The sequence below is a fragment of the Alligator mississippiensis genome, chromosome 4 (genome assembly GCF_030867095.1).
Source record: "Alligator mississippiensis isolate rAllMis1 chromosome 4, rAllMis1, whole genome shotgun sequence".
NCBI lineage: Eukaryota > Metazoa > Chordata > Crocodylia > Alligatoridae > Alligator > Alligator mississippiensis.
The window spans coordinates 97342694-97354729 of NC_081827.1; the positions used below are offsets into that span (position 1 = coordinate 97342694).

At 49.2% G+C, this 12036-nt stretch overlaps 1 protein-coding gene across 3 annotated transcripts in view; it reads right to left on the reverse strand.

The window, feature by feature from the left end:
• Positions 1–12036, reverse strand: part of ZC3H7B (zinc finger CCCH-type containing 7B) — a 70905-nt gene that overhangs the window by 12944 nt on the left and 45925 nt on the right. The window lies entirely within an intron of this gene.

The window sequence follows — 12036 nt, forward strand, 5'->3', positions numbered from 1 at the left end:
AGCTTCCTCTCATGCGTGGATGACCTCTACCTGACTCAAGAAGTCTATGGGCCAACGAGAGGCAAAGCGCTGCTCGACCTGGTACTGGCTACAGGGGATGACCTAGTTGGCGACCTAGTGATCGATGGGAAGCTGGGTGACAGCGACCACGAGCTGATCACCTTCACCATCCGCCGAAAAGCTGGCAAGTCAGTCAGCAACACGCAAGTCCTTGACTTCAGGAAAGCCGACTTTGACAAGCTCAGGAGGCTTGTCAGTGAGGCCCTAAGGGACTGTGACCACAGGGAGAGGGGAGTTCAAGAAGAGTGGTTGCTCCTCAAGGGAGCGATCCTCAATGCACAAACTAAGTCTATTCCATCTCGGAGGAAAGGCACCAAGAGGGCACAGCAGCCCCCCTGGCTCTCCAGGGACCTAGCAGACCTCCTGAAGCTAAAAAGAAAGGCTTACAAAGGATGGAGAATGGGAGTCACCTCCAAGGAGGATTATTCTGCACTGGTCCGGTCCTGTAGGGAGCTGACCAGGAAAGCCAAGGCTGCAACTGAACTCCAGCTAGCTTTGAGCATCAAGGACAATAAAAAGTCCTTTTTCAGATACGTGGGGAGCCGGAGGAAAAGCAGGGGCAACGTTGGACCCCTGCTGAACCAGATGGGGCAACTGACAACTGACGCCCAGGAAAAAGCCAACTTATTAAATAGGTACTTTGCGTCGGTCTTTCATCAGCCCCATGGGACGCCCATGCCCGCTACAGGGCCGGGAAGTCCGGGTGAGGGTGATCCCCTGCCCTCCACTAATGCGGACTTCGTGAAGGAACATCTTGAGAAGCTGGATACCTTCAAGTCAGCCGGCCCTGACAATCTTCACCCCAGGGTACTCAAGGAGCTGGCGAGCATCATAGCCCAGCCTCTAGCGCGGATCTTTGAAAACTCTTGGCGCTCTGGTGTAGTGCCCGAAGACTGGAAGAAGGCCAATGTGGTGCCTATCTTCAAAAAAGGGAGGAAAGTGGATCCGGCTAACTATAGGCCCATCAGCCTGACTTCTATCCCGGGGAAGATCTTAGAAAAGTTTATTAAAGAGGCCATCCTTAATGGACTGGCCGATGCCAACATCTTAAGGGATAGCCAGCATGGGTTTGTTGCGGGTAGGTCTTGCTTGACCAATCTCATTTCCTTCTACGACCAGGTGACCTATCACCTGGACAAGGGAGATGAGATTGATGTCATATATCTTGACTTCAGATCAAAGGCTTTTTTGGTGTCCCATGATCGTCTCTTGGAGAAACTGGCCAATTGTCACCTTGGGTCCTCCACGATCCACTGGCTGGAAAATTGGCTCTGGGGTCGGACCCAGAGGGTAGTAATTGATGGAAGTCACTCATCGTGGTGTCCGGTGACCAGTGGGGTCCCCCCCCAGGGCTCTGTCCTTGGACCCATACTGTTCAACATCTTCATTAATGATGTGGACACTGGAGTCAGAAGCAGACTGGCCAAGTTTGTCGATGACACCAAACTTTGGGGCAAAGCATCCACACCAGAAGACAGGCGGATGATCCAGGCTGACCTGGACAGGCTCAGCAAGTGGGCGGACGAGAATCTGATGGTGTTCAACGCCGAGAAATGCAAGGTTCTCCACCTTGGGGAAAAAAAACCTGCAGCATCCTTATAGGCTCGGCAGTGCTATGTTGGTTAGCACTATGGAAGAAAGAGACTTGGGGGTCATCACTGACCACAAGATGAACATGAGCCTGCAATGCGATGCTGCGGCTAGTAAAGCGACCAAAACGCTGGCTTGCATCCATAGATGCTTCTCAAGCAAATCCCGGGACGTCATTCTCCCCCTGTACTCGGCCTTAGTGAGGCCGCAGCTGGAGTACTGCGTCTAGTTTTGGGCTCCACAATTCAAAAAGGATGTGGAGAAGCTTGAAAGAGTCCAGAGAAGAGCCACGCGCATGATCAGAGGTCAGGGAAGCAGACCCTACGATGACAGGCTGAGAGCCCTGGGGCTCTTTAGCCTGGAAAAGCGCAGGCTCAGGGGTGATCTGATGGCCACCTACAAGTTTATCAGGGGTGACCACCAGTATCTGGGGGAACGTTTGTTCACCAGAGCGCCCCAAGGGATGACGAGGTCAAATGGTCACAAACTACTACAAGATCGTTTCAGGTTGGACATAAGGAAGAATTTCTTTACTGTCCGAGCCCCCAAGGTCTGGAACAGCCTGCCACCGGAGGTCGTTCAAGCGCCTTCATTGAACACCTTCAAGATGAAACTGGATGCTTATCTTGCTGGGATCCTATGACCCCAGCTGACTTCCTGCCCTTTGGGCGGGGGGCTGGACTCGATGATCTTCCGAGGTCCCTTCCAGCCCTAATGTCTATGAAATCTATGAAATCTATAGTATGAAAGCTAGGACAGTATGGTTTCCTTACATTTGCCCATTATACATTTTCCTAGTTCTCCTGGGGAAGGCATGAAGCCCTCACAAGGCACTTCTGTGTGCAGTTCTGTCTACACTACTAATCCTGATCCAGAGCTCAGTTTATGCCCAGTGATGTAGGGGGAGAAGCTGCACAAATGTGATGGAGATTCAGCCCAGGACAGGTGGCTCAGTAGTTGTACCAACAGCCTCACTGAGAAGTTCTAGCAGGAGAAGGCTAGGGTTCAGGCCCTGTAGAAGCTCTGCTAGCAAAGGAGGTCCCCTGGGGGCTACGTATGAATTAAGGTGTGCACACTAAATCCAGGCACCACAATCCACTACTAAATCAGAGCTGGAAGACCAGGGTCCCCCTGCCTTGGGCTACATAGTCAGAATCCAACCTCTAAGCCCAGCTTAGACAGGCACAACATGCTGCTAGCCATTTCATGTGCTCTTGATCCAGTCATGTGAGTCAAGAGGCCTGAATCCTATACCAGCTTCTTTCAGGCCTTTCCTGGGCAACTTCTGCTGAGTCATGCATGGGACACTTACATGCCTGTACACCGATGCCAGGAGCCTGGGGAACAAACAGGAGGAACTGGTCCTCCTGCTAAATAAGAATGACTACGATCTCATAGGGATAACGGAGACCTGGTGGGACTCCACCCATGACTGGGCCACAGGTATAGACAGCTATACCTTGTACAGGAGAGATCATATAGACAAAAGGGGTGGGGGTATAGCTCTTTCTGCCACGGAAAACTACATGTCCCTGAAAGCTGACATTGGCATCCAGGGTGGATGACTGGAGACCCTCTGGGTTAAAACCTGTGGTGAACATGGCACAGGGGACACAATGGTAGGAGTCTACTACAGAACTCCTAACCAGGATCAGGGGCTTGACCAGGAATTTGCCAAGGAACTGGTTGAGGCTGCATGCTCCCGGTGCATGGTTGTCATGGGAGCCTTCCACTACCCAGACATCTCATGGGAAGAGCGCTCAGCCAAATCCGAACGATCGCAAAGCTTCCTTATGTGCGTGGACGAGCTCTACCTGACTCAAGAAGTCTATGGACCAACAAGAGGCAAAGTGCTGCTTGACCTGGTACTGGCAACGGGGGATGATCTAATCAGCAACCTAATGATTGAAGGGAAGCTGGGAGACAGTGACCATGAGCTCATCACCTTCATTATCCACCATAAAGCTGGCAAGTCAGTCAGCAATGCAGAAGTCCTTGACTTCAGGAAAGCTGACTCTGACAAGCTCAGGAGGCTTGTTGTTGAGGCTCTAAGGGACTACCACCCAAAGGGGAGGGGAGTTCAGGAAGAGTGGTTGCTCCAACTGGCTACGCGTATCAAAGACAATAAAAAGTCCTTTTTCAGATATGTGGGGAGCCGGAGGAAAAGCAAGGGTAACACTGGACCCCTGCTAAACCACGTGGGACAACTGACAACCGATGCCCAGGAAAAAGTCAACCTGCTTAATGGGTATTTTGCGTTAGTTTTTTACTAGCCCCAAGGGATGGCCCTGCTCAATATGGTACAGGACGGCCAGAGTGAGAGAGAATTGTTACCCTTCATCAATGTAGACCATGTGAAGGAATACCTGGAGAGGCTGGACACCTTCAAGTCAGCTGGCCCAGACAGTTTACACCCCAGGGTACTTAAGGAGCTGGCAAGCATCATAGCTCGGCCACTGGCACAGATCTTCGAGAACTCATTCATAGATTCATAGATGTAGGGTCAGAGGGGACCTGAGCAGATCATCAAGTCTGACCTCCTGCCCTGGGCAGGAATGAATATTTGTCTCATATGACCCCTACTAAGTTTAAGCTCTTATGACACCAGCTAGATAGTTATCAAGCCTCCTTTTAAAGACCCCTAAGGTAGGAGTCAGCGCCACTTCCCTTGGAAGCTGGTTCCAGATCCTGGCCGTCCTAACTGTGAAGTGCCTCCTGGTGTCTAGCCTGAACCTACTCCCAGTCAACTTGTGCTGTTATTCCTTGTTACTCTGAGAGGCACTCGGGGGAACAGGGTCTCACCCATTCCCCTCTGGTCCCCCCAGTAAGTTTATAGACGGCCACTAGATCCCCCCATAGCCTTCTCTTGTGAAGGCTGAACAGGTTCAGGTTCCTTAGCCTCTCCTCGTAGGGCCTGCCCTGCTGCCCCCGATCATGCAAGTGGCCCTCTGGACCCTCTTGATGTTGGCCTCATCCCTCTTGAAGTGTGGTGCCCAGAACTGAATGCAGTACTCCAACTGTGGCCTGACCAGTGTCACAGAGGGGGAGGATTGCCTCCTTGAACCTGCTCGTGATGCATCTGTGGATACATGACAAGGTGCGCTTAGCCTTGCTAACCGCATCCTCCCATTGGTGGCCCATGTTCATTTTAGAATAGATAATGACTCCAAAATCTCTTTCTGCCACTGTACTTTCCAGAAGGGAAAGTCACTCAACTCATGGCACTCAAGTGATGTGCCCAAAGAATGGAAGAAGGCCAATGTGGTGCCTATCTTCAAGAAAGGGAGGAAAGTAGATCTGTGGAACTACAGGCCTAATCAGCCTGACCTCTATCCTGGGGAAGATCTTGGAAAAAAATATCAAAGAGACCATTCTTGACAAACTGGCTGATGGCAACATCCTGAGGGATAGCCAGCACAGGTTTGTTGCAGGTAGGTCTTGCCTGACCAATCTCATCTCCTTCTATGACCAGGTGACCTATCACCTGGACAAGGGAGAAGAGATTGACGTCATACATCCTGATTTTTAAAAAGCCTTCAATCTGGTGTCCCACGATCATCTCATGGAAAAATTGGCCAACTGCAGCCTTGGCTACATTGCAGTCCAATGGCTGGGGAATTGGCTCCGAGGTCAGACCCAGAGGAGTGGTAATAGACCAAAGTAAATCACCATGATGTGCCGTGACCAGTGGTGTCCCCCAAGGCTCCATCCTTGGGCCTATACTCTTTAACATCTTTATTAAAGATATGGACATTGGTATCAGAAGCAGACTGGCCAAGTTCATCGATTACACCAAACTTTGGGGTAAAGAGTCCACGCCTGAGGACAGGATGGGGATCCAGGCCAACCTAGACAGGCTCAGAAAATGGACGGACAAAAACCTGATGGCTTTCAACACCAAAAAATGCAAGGTACTCCACCTTCGGAAGAAAAACCCGCAGCACGCTTATAGGCTTGGCAGCTTGCTAACCCCAAGTTCCTTTCGACTGTGGTGGTCATGATTGACCATAAGATGAATATGAGCCACCAATGTGATGTCACAGCTGGTAAAGCAAGCAAAATTCTGGCTTGCATCCATAGATGCTTCTCAAACAAATCCCAGGATGTCATCCTCCCGCTATACTTGGCCTTGGTGAGGCCACAGCTGGAGTACTGCATCCAATTCTGGGCTCCACAATTTAAAAAGGATGTGGAGAAGCTTGAGAGAGTCCAGAGGAGAGCCACACGTATGATCAGAGGGCAGGAGAACAGGCCTTATGATGAGAAGCTGAGAGCCGTGGGACACTTCAGCCTGGAAAAGCACAGGCTCAGGGGGGACCTGGTGGCTGCCTATAAGTATATAAGGGGTGTACATCAGGATCTGGGGGAAGGCCTGTTCACCAGAGTACCCCAAGGGATGACAAGGTCAGACAGTCACAAACTCCTTCAAGACTGTTTCAGGCTAGACATAAGGAAGAACTTCTTTACTGTCTGAGCCCCCAAGGCCTGGAACAGACTGCCACCAGAAGTGGTGCAAGCACCTACTTTGGACTCCTTTAGGAGACATTTGGACATTTATTTTGCTGGGATCCTTTGACCCCAGCTGACCTCCTGCCCCTGGGGCAGGGGGCTGGACTCGATGATCTTCTGAGGTCCCTTCCAGCCCTAACGTCTATGAAATCTACGCACAGCAAAGCTAAGCTTTTTTGTCTGCATCCTAAAACTTAGAGCCCAAGAAGGGTGAGAGGAAACAAGTGGCATTTGTGCCTACAGCTCAGTTTGGGCGTTGAGTGGTTGTACCCAGGCACAGAAGAGCACTGGGCGTGCAGCCAGGACATGCAAGATGACGTTTTCACAGGAGTGCGCCAAGGTACAAATGGGCTGTTGAGCACAAAGGTTTGGTACCTAGTAACACAACTAAATACCTGTTACCAGGTAACCAACTCACAACCAGCTGTCCTCTAGGACTCTTCATCCTGGGCACTTCACAGAGAGGAGGGAGAGAGGGAGAGGGAGAGGGAGACTCTTCTTGATGAGTGGTGTGTTCAGCAGCCATGCAGATCCGATGCATAACACCCAGAAGGTGGAGACAACATGCCACAGGCCTAGTGTATGGTACAGCACCCAATCGTATTCCAGGAAGAGATTTATAGGTCATCATTTATAGTGACCCATCTCTGACTGAATCTTTCAAAAGGTGCATATTTGACAGAGAAGACTGTGCTGAACCATTGTGAAAGGCTAAGCAGGAAACGTGAGCCCAGGAGCTGGGCTTCACCTGCATTGGCTCAAGTCCCTACTGCTCCGGGTTTCCTAGCAAGATCCTTTCAGAGAATACTGGGTCTTGCAACATCAGCAAGTTGGCCCTGTTCATTTGCACAGAGACCTCTGTCAGTGTAATGGTCAGGAGGCTAATTCGCATATCCATTTTCACCAAAGTGGATGGCACCAAGAACAAGTCAGGATGGCTGCCAGATGGGTAAGCAGAGTCACAATTTTAATAGCTGGGACCTCACAGGAGACTGACTCCCCACCCTAGAAACTCACGTAGATGCTGCAGGAAACCATGGTTTTTCCCTAAAGGCATGGCTTACAAGCCCTGTTTTAAACCCCCACACATCATTCAAGAAATTATTTATCATGCCTCCCAGATCCAAGAGCTGGTGATATCAGGTGTCAAGGTAATTCTGGTAATCCACTCCATCCTACCAGCCCTGTTATGCCTGTTCTATTATCCAGCCACATTGTATATTTCACAACATAGCCATGATGTATTAGTTAGATCTACCTTAAAGGTCCCAGATTACTACATCAAATTCAAAGGATGACACTAGTCATAGCTGCCAGAGGCACTTTCTAGCTTATATTGATAGTCGTGGGCAGCTATTCCACGAAGTTCTGGCAGAAAACAGCTAAGCACATTCTCTGAGGCATGTCACGCAAAGCATAGCATGCTTACCACTAGCAATGGATCCAGCAAGCAAGCAGCCTCACTGGAGACTGGGAGAAAAGCAGAAGTCAAAGCAGCTGCTGCAACATGACCATATTGGTAAAGACATGATGTATGCCTGGCAGACTGATGATAAATTAATGGCCTGGAAATCAGTGCCTTGTGGTGTTACAGCACATTAAGTCAGTCAGAAGTGCCTCTGGTTATAGCAACACCCATTGTTACAAAGCCAGTCTACAGCACTGCCACAGCAAAAACATAGCTACCAAGTAGTAGCAACCAAATAAATAAAGGTTTTGGCAGGCTACTCTTTGACTTTTGAAGCAAAAGATGCACTATGAGAAGAAAAAAAATACCTCCTTCCCTCTCTCCTCCTCACTGCTTAAGCACCAGTTCTGAGGGTCAGTGGTTCTGCAGCTGGTAACCTCCAGTGGCTCCTGGCAGTTGATGGTTGTAAGACGTTCTGTTAAGTCTACAGTTAAATTCATCAGCAGTTTGCCTTTACAGTGTGGCAGTCTCTGATCAGAAACTCCTTAGATGAGCTCTGGTATTTGGCCAGAGAGCTCCCCACCATCTGAGACTGATCCAAGCACCACTCCTAGCATGCACAGCGAGTCATTAGCACTGTCAAGCCCAGCATGCTGTCCTTATATTGTTCTTTTCTCTCAGTAACCAAAGACACCTAGCAGCCGAGTCCAAAAACCAGTTTTGGTGACCATAGTGGTTTTTAAACCTACTGGAGATGTTTTGTTCTTCAGGACTAAAGGGCACCTTGAGAAGCTGGCTGTAAAGCATTTTAATTTAACGCTCCTGGTAATCACACAGAATGGCAGAAGATGGGTTTGTTATTACCGTACTCCTGAGAAGTTGCTTTTACTGGGCAACTGAGTTACACAGCCGGAAGAATGGCTGAATGAACATTATTCTGGATGAGCATGCTTAGAACAGGGAAAATACAGACAAATATAAACTTTCCTTTCCCAGGGGGCTTTGCATTGCCCCCAGGTTTTCTGCAATGACTTAACAATTGTTCTGAGAAGCGACTGCCTGGGAGCTCACTGGGGCTGGAGCAATGGCTTGTTGCTGTGAATACATTTGACTTTAACTGGCCACATCAGATTCTCTCTCTCTCTCTAAACATACGTGCCATGCTGTGACAGCACCAGGCTTGGATGCCAAGAGGTGGTGTGACCAGCCAGCCAGCACTTCCTAGCTGCACCTGCACCATGTCCCTGGTGCCACATCTCACAGAGATCTCCAGAGACACTGGCCCCACAGCTCAGCTCCAAAGCAGCTACATGCAAAACAGTCCTAGAGCTTGTTGAGAGGCTTGGTCATTGTATCAGTCCTGTTTCAACTATCAACCCTATCCTCACCTCCCACAGGCTGTGATAACAGCCACAGATGCATTCCTGATTCCACTGCTTCACATCTTTACAATGATAACGCACATGCCTTGGCTTCATCCCCGTCTCCCTGTTCACTGTTACTTCCTCTCCAGAGTCTCTGGCTGCTGCTTTATCTGTACATTTAGGGTCTGATCTCCTCATGAGCTGAGATCCCTCAATTCTCAGTGAGTTGGGGTGTGAGGGGAGAAAGGGGGAGAGAATTAAAAGCACTCAGCGTGCCACAAGACTGGAACCTAGGTTTTTTAAAGCTCTGCAGGGTGTTAATGTTCTCTTATGATTTCTGCCATGCTAACACGTATGTGCAGACTTCCACTGACTTCAATGCAGCTAGCAGAGTATAAAGTTTATAGACAAAGACTCCAATCTTGTACCCCTTGTTCAGGACTTGATTCAGCAAAGCAACCAAGCATGTGCTCGACTTCACAGAAGCTGTATGAAATCCCATTGATGTTGACAGCACTTAAGCAAGTTTCTTTAAATAATCCTGTATGCACGCAAATGCTTTGCTGAACCAGAAGGCATGTAAGCACATGCTCAAAGGGTTTTGCTGAATCAGACCCAAAAGAGCTAACTAATAAGACAATTATAATCACAGAGAGCTCCAAGTGAAAACATCAAATACTACCAGCCCTGCTAGGGTTTGAATGAGCACAAATGCTTTCACCCAACAATGTCTAACTAAAAATCATACTGTGAAAATTAAAATGCTGTTTTTAAAAAAATGCCAAGTTCAATTTTTTCCCTGCATTAATTTCCCATCTCCATTAAACTGTCTAATCACCAATTTTATTGTTTACTTCAATATTTGGCACAGTTTTAAAATTTTGGCTTTCTTCCCTCATTGCAGTTTTCCTGCTGTCCTGTAACCAATAAGAGAAGCAATGTTCAGAATCACTGACAGCAGCCTGAAGTAAATATGAAAAGTGAGGCTGGAAGAAGAAAAGCTTGTGTGCTGGCTTCTCCATTGCTTAAGTCTGTAAATCAATACTAGACGTGTTCCAGCTCCACCAGACATTATGGGCTTAATGCTGGATGAAACTTGATGGCCTACACTAGGCTGGAGGTCAGATTAGATTATCAGAATGGTCCCTGCTGGCTTTATAATATAGGATTAGGCAACCTGATGAGAACGGAGAAGGTAGGGAAGTAAAACAACAACGCAGCAGCTGCCCTCATGCTACCAGTAAATGTTAAATTGCCATTTGCCAAGTACCTGCCATTTACCTTCTGTCCTTCTGGTATGCTTGGAAAGGCTCCAGAGGAACCATTGCCATGAGTTCCAAGGGAGAACTGAGGACATTGGTCAAGAAAGATGAAATTCTCCAATAGTTGCCTACCCCCTACCCCTGGCAGATTCCTCTCTGTGCCCTATAGGGAACCAGAAAGGGATTAACCCGGGGGGGGGGGGGGGGGGCGGAGGAGGAAGAATCTGTAGCATTCAGCAAAGTTCTGCAGGTCCTCAGAGATCCAACAGCAACATGCAAATCTCTGTGAACAACCAGAGCTCCCAGAAGGAAGTACTCGGCATCATAGATTCTGGGCTGCTGGCCCCTACGGAGCAGCTTGTGTCCATCCTCCTGCTCTTCTAGACAAGTGGATGGGTCCAGCTCCTCAGGTTGCTTGGGTAGATCCACAGGAAGGGCAAAAAAAGTTGCCGGACACTGGAGCTATGCCTGAAAGCACAAATGAAACCCCTGCCAAGGCCCACACTTCCCTTTACTACTGCCAAGTGTCATCCTATGTGTCTGGTGCCCTCCATATCAGGCGAGGATATCTGCTGTTGCAGATACCCTGCCTGAACATGGATGAAGCTAAGAAGGGACCATTCTAATTATCTAGTCTGTCTTCCTGCAAAACACAAGCCAGAGGGCCTCCCACAGTCACTTCAGCATCAGCAGTTCTGGTGGTGCTATACTGCATTGCTTAGAAAGACAGCCACTCTGCAGGAGAGACAGGTTGATCTCAACTGCAATGCTGAGCTCGCACTGTTTTCTACTGCCTGTGGATAGCTGAGACTATCATGGCAAAGGAGACTGCAGAACTGCGCAAGCATGACCCCAAGAATGAGTTGGCTATGGGTAACCCACATACCATAGCCCTTAGAAGGGTGCAAGGGCCCAGTGCAGGTGTGCACACCTCCTAATGCATCTACCAGTGTCCATCACACCTTGTGTTTTTGGCATCTGCACTCAGTCGTTTTTACAGTACCTCTACCTGCCTCAAAAAAACACTGGGCCCTGGAGCAGTTGAGAAGGCAACCTTTCATCTCTGTTTCACATTCTGTGAAATGAGACAAATACTCACCTACCTTGTTGGGGTGTTTTTGGGCTATATCTGATCCTTGGATTCCTACGTATCCCACTTTGTCAGCTGAATCTTCAGGCAGGAATTAAAGAACCAGGAATACTGTGTTCTAATGTAAGAGCTGCTTTAATCTGACCCCAGGGCTGGGCTGGACTCCCCTGGTTACTCATCAGCTAGGCTCTGCTCCAGAACTAAGAATGCCCCAACCAGGCAGAAAGAGAATGAGGCAGTATCCATGCACTACCACTTGAAAGAACTCAGAAGTGGAGAGATTCCTTCAGTTTAAATATGCACAATTCTCCAAGGTCAGCCCTGCCCGAGTGCATGGCTTCAGGAAGCAGAGGCTTAGCTGTACAGCTCTGCACCCAGGGCAGCCATATGGCACCTGGGGCAGTACCAGCTCCTGCTGTGGCAATGGCTACTTTTGTACCCTCTCCCTCCACCCCCAACAAAGCAAGCACCAGGGCTACTGACCCTGTTACTGCCTCCTCAGCTGCACTACTAGTAGGAAGGTCTGAACAGAGATGCAGGCAATGGCTTCCATCACAACAGGGGACCAACAGTGTTGCATCTGCTGTGCACCCTCATCCCTCCACAGTTGGCTGGAGCTACTAGGCCTGGTGACTGTCCCCACCAGTACCTGAGCTTCATGTGCCAGCCCCTCATGGGATAAGCTCCCCCTACCAACTTGCTTTAAAATGGGTTCCCCCACAATAAAGGTGTGTTGCTCCTTGTCCAAAGGGC